We start from the raw sequence: 7,597 nt of genomic DNA on the forward strand, positions 1-7,597 counted from the left end.
GTGATCAATGATCTCCTAAGATGAAGAATAAAACAAAACTGAGACCAAAGATGTCTAATACAATAGATAAATGTCCTATATATACTAGACTAGCTACTAGGGTTTACATGAGTAAGTAATTGATGCATAAATCCACTTCCGGGGCCCACTTGGTGTGTGTTTGGGCTGAGCTTGATCAATCCACGTGTAGAGGCATTTCTTGGCGTCAAACTTCAGGTTATGACGTGTTTTGGGCGTTTAACTCCGAATCATGACGTTTTTCTGGCGTTTTACTCCAGACAGCAGCATGAACTTGGCGTTTAACGCCAAGTTACGTCGTCATTCTTCGAATAAAGTATGGACTATTATATATTGTTGGAAAGCCCTAGATGTCTACTTTCCAACGCCGTTGAGAGCGCGCCATTTGGAGTTCTGTAGCTCCAGAAAATTCATTTCGAGTGCAGGGAGGTCAGAATCCAATAGCATCAGCAGTCCTTTTGTCAGCCTTTTTCAGAGTTTTGCTCAAATCCCTCAATTTCAGTCAGAATTTACCTGAAATCACAGAAAAACACACAAACTCATAGTAAAGTCCAGAAATGTGAATTTAACATAAAAACTAATGAAAACATCCCTAAAAGTAGCTTAAACTTGCTAAAAACTATGTAAAAACTATGCCAAAAAGCGTATAAATTATCCGCTCATCAGTTATATATACATGAAGATTGAGAAACTTAAATGAAAGAACCAAACTTCGACCAATTTTAATTCATACAATGCTTTAATTGCTCTGCACCTTATCTCGTAATATATGCCACTTTGAATTTTTAATAATTTTATGTTATATTTAACTAAACCGGTTCAACCACGGTTTGACCTCGGTTGAACCATTGAACCATTAAACGAGTTACTTGACAGGTTCATTGACCGATCCGTTTCTCGCAACTTTGATTGCAATATCTGCCATCTCTAATTTTTGTTAAACCCTTGGTGTAATGGTGCTATAGAGTTGAGAATTTGAAAGAAAAAAAATGGGGATGTAGAAGAGCAAAAAGGCAGCAAGAAAGTGTGGAAAATAAGAAGAATGAGAAGAAAGATGTTGGCAGTGCTGCCAGCAATGCAACCATAGGAAATGACAGCATTTTTGCTTCTTGCTCCTTCTCTAGCATTGGCCTTCACCCTTCCTTATGCGATGAACTGCATGGTATTTCCTCTCTTTCACTCCCGTTCTCTTTGATTTTTATTTCTTTCATAAATTTTCATTCCTAGTGTCACAGAAGCATGTCTGGTTAGAATTGAGCTTAAGAGTAACCTACAATTTCCCCATTTTTTTGTTCCAAATGGGAAAAGAGTTTATATGTTTTTTGTTGATAGAAAAATTGGGATTCGAGGTTCCAACTCTGGTGCAAGCTCAAGCCATTCCTGTTATTTTCGCTGGCCGTCATGCGTATCCTTTTTTCCTTCTCTCTAGATTTAGAAATCTTCATTTTCTTTTCTTTAGCACATGCTATATCTTCTTATTTCTGGGTTCCTTAATGATAAAATTTTAGAATTATTAATGCTGCCACAAGCATAGGGAAGACAGTTGCCTACTTATCTCCACTTATTCATCACTTGCAGAATTATGATACTCGCATACAACGCTCTGATGGAACATTTGGTAAGTCTTTTTCTGATACCTATTTGTTCAATTTCTCTCCATTTATTTGTCACAGACAGATAACAATTATGCATGCTTGTTACTGTGTATCATGTCATATTGCCCTGGATTTGAGTATATTGCTATAGCTTGAAATAATGCTTTCAAATGGGAAAAGGTGAAAATAGAAAGTTTCTCTTTTGGTTGGAGCACAATTGTCGCACCTTAAATTCAGACAAGCAAGTTTTATGGGATAAGATTAGACCTTCTAGCATCTATTTTGTATAAAGCTCATAATATAAGTCTTTCCCTCCCAGACATGTTGAGAGATTTTAAAGCTACACTACATCGATAGCTCTCTTTTGGATTGTTTTTGCTCTTATATGGAGGATCTCTTACCCTCCATCTTGTAAATATTCTTCTCTCTATCTCAATGATATTCTTTGTGATATATATCTTGCTCGTAAGTTTTTGAGACTTCACTGAATATAGAGTTTTTTGCCCCCTTGCCTTTTCCTCCCCAATAATGTGTTGTTTGTTACTTTTATTGAGGAGCACATATGGGAAGTTTAATGATAATGCATCATCTGAAAGATTTGTGTTAATTTTTTTATAAGAATATTATACTGACCGTTTGTTTTCCCCTTTTTGTAACACAAAATAGTATTGTATTTCTTACTTTAATTTAGTCTGAATCAGTTACAGATTTAATTGATTTGTTGGAAATAGCGTTGGTTCTTGTACCGACGCGTGAGCTATGTCTGCAGGTTTATGAAATTCTTCAAAATCTATTGCATCGATTCCATTGGATTGTTCCCGGGTATGTTATGGGTGGTAAAAATAGATCAAAAGAGAAAGCTAGGCTACGCAAAGGTAGAAATCAAGTATATTTATCAATAACATTTTTAGTAGAGAAAAAAGAACAGCATTCCTATTATCTTTTCATATTTAAGGTTTTGTCCCTTTTTAATCTTTTTCTTTTGTTCATGCAATGGAATTATCAAACTGATAGCAACAACATTATGAAATAAAGTTGTTTCATGATAACATTATTTAAAATATGCTTTAGCTTGTCAGAGGAACAAGGTTGGACATTCACTGTACCTGGTAAAAAATTTGTAACCTGTGGTTATTATTTTAGGCATATCAATTCTTATAGCAACACGTGGGCGCCTTTTAGATCATTTGAAGAACACATCATCATTCTTGTACACAAAATTGCGCTGGATAATTTTTGATGAAGCTGATAGGTATGGCTTGCATCTATTAATGCTATAGAAATTATCATGTGTTGGCATAGTAAATGTGATAATGATTCTGCATATAGTTTTTTTTTTTTTTGCGAAGTATTTTTTTTAAAAGCATTAGCTGGATATATGGTTTTCTGCAGGATTTTGGAATTAGGATTTGGAAAAGATATACAGGAAATACTTGATTTTTTGGGTTCAAGGAAAGCAGCAAATGATGACAAGTAGAGTATAGTTCCAAGAAACTTTGAATTTCAAAGGCAAAATTTGCTTTTTTCTGCCACCTTAAATGAGAAAGTGAACCATCTTGGTAAAAAAAGTTTACACAATCCAGTGATGATTGGTCTTGAGGGTAAAACAAGAAAACCAGTATCAACAATTGAAAGCATTGATCCTTCAGAGTCTGATGAAGAAGACGAAGTCAAGTATTCCAGTAAAATACCAGCAGTTGTAGATTATAAAATCCCCACATAGTTAATTCAGAGATACGTGAAAGGTATGTGATAATTAGTTTCTTTTTTATCTTTCCTTCACTGCATTTCATAGTTAATATTCTTAAGATGCTGAGTACCTAATTGGAAAACAATTTTGCTAAGCAATGGCTTGTGGTTCTCGGCTTGCTATTCTTCTTTCAATTCTAAAGCATCTTTTTGAAAGACACACTTCACAAAAGGTTAGGCGTCACTTGCTCTAAAGATACTTTCCTTATCTATTTTATATGTAGGTTGTTGAAGTTAGAAGATTTTTAACTCTCCGCATTCTCTCTTGCTTTTAGTAGCTGTATTTCTTGTCATTGGCAAATATTGACATGACCGTGAACAATTCAATATTTCTGGTGTGCTTATGAAGAATTATGTGATGGGGACAACAAAAGCTTGTCGATATCCCTTGAAAATAGTTGATAAATGCAAGGCATTATTTTTGATTTATGGAACTGGAACTTATATTGGCATGCATCGATCCTTAACTTTATTTTCCCCTTGCCAATTGAACATGCTGTTATTCAAATATTATGCTTTAAGATTCACATAATTGACTTAGTGATTTTACAGGTTGTGGTATTCTTTTCGACAAGTGATGTGGTAGACTTTCACCATTCGCTACTAAGTGAGTTCCACTTCTTGACTGATCATCAAATAAAAGAAAGGGTCATACAGATGTTTCTTGGGTGCCAAACGTTTCGATTGCATGGTAATATGGAACATGAAGACCGGAGATCTACTTTTCAAGCTTTTAAAACTGAGAAATCTGCTTTGCTTTTGCCCACTGATGTTTCTGCTAGAGGCCTGGATTTTCCAAAGGTTTGATGCATCATACAGTATGATTCTCCTGGGGAAGCTACTGAATATGTGCACAAGTATGTATACCTATTTTTTGTTTTTGCTTCTTTTCCCATTTTTTTAGGGGTGGTTTTGTGGAAGGCATTTTTTTCTGATTTTAATCCTAGTTTTTTATGCTAATTGCAGTCCAAACAAAGCTCCCCGGACCATTTTATATCGATTGTATAACTTTATTTTATTTGATCTTTTATTTATAAAACAAGTGATCTCCGAGCTTCAATTAGCTAGATCAATGCAGTTAATGGAGAACTTTGTCACTCGTAAATATTCAGGGGCTAACAGCTATGCCACTTTAGCATCTTAAGAATGTCTTATCCATTCCATAAGGGATTTTAAAATCAATTAATATTATGAATAACTAAATGATTGTCATATCATTGTATCCAAATTTGCTGCAATAAATAGCCCTAGAAGGACCCACTTTGAAAATGAAAACATACATGATGTAATATCTATCAGGAAGTGGAATTTTTTCATGGATATCTCTTCTTCTAGATTCAAAAGGATCCTCCCATACTGTCTTTTATGTAATGTTAAAGTCTTAAAACATGATGTTAAGACTATGATTTCTGATCCTTGATGAATTCATGATGCAGAGTTGGTAGAACTGCTCGTTTGGGTGAAAGGGGAGAGTCCTTGTTATTTCTGCAACTAGTTGAAATAGATTATTTACAGGACTTGGAGAAACATGGTGTTTCACTAGCAGAGTATCCTCTTCTCAAAGTGTTGGATAATTTTACATTACACGGACAGAACAAACAAGTAAAGAAGTCTGTTTTCATCGACTTGCATCCTTGGGTCCTTTGTCTCCAGAAGGCACTTGAATCATTCATCATTTCCAAGGTGATACACTGTTGATCTTTCTGAATTCTGGTTTAATATAGATACTCCATTTCCATCTAACTGAATGATACATGAGAAACCTATATTTTAACATGTTAATCCTATTTTGATTTGGAAAAATGTGCCTAAATTTAACTCTAGAACCATTATTGTTGTTTGGCTTAGAGTTTTTACAACAATGAAACATTTGGAGATTCCAGGGTTGGTTTTATGCATATGCTAAGCAAGAGGACTTATGAACCGCTGACAATCTAAATTAATGCCAGATAGGTTTGAATGAAAGGAAATAGAGGGTCTGACAGGGAAATGGATCATGGTTGTCAATATTACATGTCAACTCATAATGTTCTATGATTTCTGCTAGGCTCTTCAATCCTAATCACAGCCACCAACTATGATTGCAGTTGAGTCATTGTTTATGGTGGCAGATTCTGGAGAAAAATCAAACCAACTCCAAAACGATTAGACTTAGATAACGGTAACTATAAACCCCTCTTCATCTATTTCCCCATATTTATGTCTCCTCCTAAATCTCTGCATTGGCCTTGTTTCCCTTTGATCATTTATGCTGAATGCCACCAAAAATGGCCTTTGTGCTACATCTTAGTTGTTCACGTGAGGTGAGCTACTCTAGGTAGGATGTTTGATCATTCACTATGCCTCGTTTACCTGGGTGGTTATTCACTATGCCTCGTTTGATCATTCACTATGCCTCGTTTACTTGCAGGTTGATTTCTCACCAATTCACTTATTTGCTTTCTTTATTCTCTGATTCTCAATTTAATGTTTTTAGAAGCTACAAAACTAACTTTTTTGTCTGCCTAAATAAACCAATCATTTGACTATTGTTGTTCAATCCATCAATCCTCGTGGGATCGATCTTCACTTACCTGAGGTATTATTTGGACGACCAGGTGTACTTGCCAATTCAATTGTGGACATTCTCAAATTTTGCACCAACAACACAGTATGAAAAGTAAACAATAGTGACAGTGAAGAATAGTTCTTAGCCAACAATGACATGCTGGAAGGAAATTACAAAGGGAACGAGATCACAGACATGAAAGCTCATGCTTCAATAAACACGGTAGCAAGCTAACATTCCTTTGATGTGCCATCTTTCATATGTGCTTTGAACCTCGAAGCTATGCACGCACTAAAATTTCTTTAGTTTGCAAACCTAAGTATGTGTCTATCTTTTTATGAGAATTTTACTCTCTGATGAGCGGATAATTTATACACTTTTTGGCATTGTTTTTAGATAGTTTTTAGTATGTTTTAGTCACTTTTTATTATATTTTCCTTAATTTTTATGCAAAAATCATATTTCTGAACTTTACTATGAGTTTTTGTGCTTTTCTATAATTTCAGATATTTTCTGGCTGAAATTGAGAGATCTGAGCAAAAGTCTGATTCAGAGGCTGAGAAAGGACTGCAGATGCTGTTGGATTCTGACCCTCCTGAACTTGAAGTGGATTTTCTGGAGCTATAGAAGACCAATTGACGCGCTCCTAATTGCGTTGGAAAGTAGACATCCTGGGCTTTCCAGCAATATATAATAGTTCATACTTTGCCCGAGATTTGATGTCCCAAACTGGCATTCAAACTCTAGCCAGAGACCCTTTTCTGGCGTAAAACGCCAGAACTAACACCAGAACTGGAGTTAAACGCCCAAACTGGCATCCAAGCTGGCGTTTAACTCTAGAAATGGCCTATGCACGTGTAAAGCTCAATGCTCAGCCCAAGCACACACCAAGTGGGTGCCGGAAGTAGATTTCTGCATTATCTGCACTTAGTTACTTATTTTCTGTAATCCCTAGTAACTAGTTTAGTATAAATACTAGTATTTCCTATTGTATTCAGATGGTGGAAAACCCTCTTTTCTCTTTTATGTTACATTTGGGATGCTGGCCATTCGGTCATGCCTAGACCTTTTTCTCTTATGTATTTTCCAACGGTGGAGTTTCTACACCTCATAGATTAAGGTGCGGAGCTCTGCTGTTCTTCATGAATTAATGCAAGTACTATTGTTTCTCTTTCAATTCACGCTTACTTCTTCTCCAAGGTATACTCTCGTACTTGATTTAGTTAAGTCAGAATGAAGGGGTGACCCGTGACAATCACCCACTATCTTCGTTACTCGCTTAGCCAAGATCCGCGTGCCTAACAACCACAAGCGATCTACATGATGTTCAACGTAGTCATTGGAGGACAGCTGAAGTATTGTCTCTTGGGTCTCTGATTGACTAATTTGACTCGTCTCTCCTGACTACAGAGCATTCGAATTCGTGAGATTAGAACCTTCGTGGTATAGGCTAGAACCAATTGGCAGCATTTCTGAGATCTAGAAAGTCTAAACCTTGTCTGTGCTATTCCGAGTAGGATCTGAGACGGGATGACTATGACAAGCTTCAAACACACGACTGTTGGACGCAGTGACAGTGTACAAAAGGATAGAGAGATCCTATTCTGACACAAGTGAGAACCGACAGATGATTAGCCGTCCGGTAGCTGTGCTTGGTATTTTTCATCCAAGACAAGAAATCCGACAG

At 36.1% G+C, this 7,597-nt stretch overlaps 1 pseudogene; it reads left to right on the forward strand.

Moving 5' to 3' along the window:
• The first annotated feature begins 975 nt into the window (after nucleotides 1–975).
• LOC130982068 (DEAD-box ATP-dependent RNA helicase 17-like) lies at nucleotides 976–7,009 on the forward strand (annotated as a pseudogene).
• The last annotated feature ends 588 nt before the right edge of the window (nucleotides 7,010–7,597 follow it).

The sequence above is a fragment of the Arachis stenosperma genome, chromosome 1 (assembly GCF_014773155.1).
Source record: "Arachis stenosperma cultivar V10309 chromosome 1, arast.V10309.gnm1.PFL2, whole genome shotgun sequence".
Classification (NCBI taxonomy): Eukaryota; Viridiplantae; Streptophyta; class Magnoliopsida; order Fabales; family Fabaceae; genus Arachis; species Arachis stenosperma.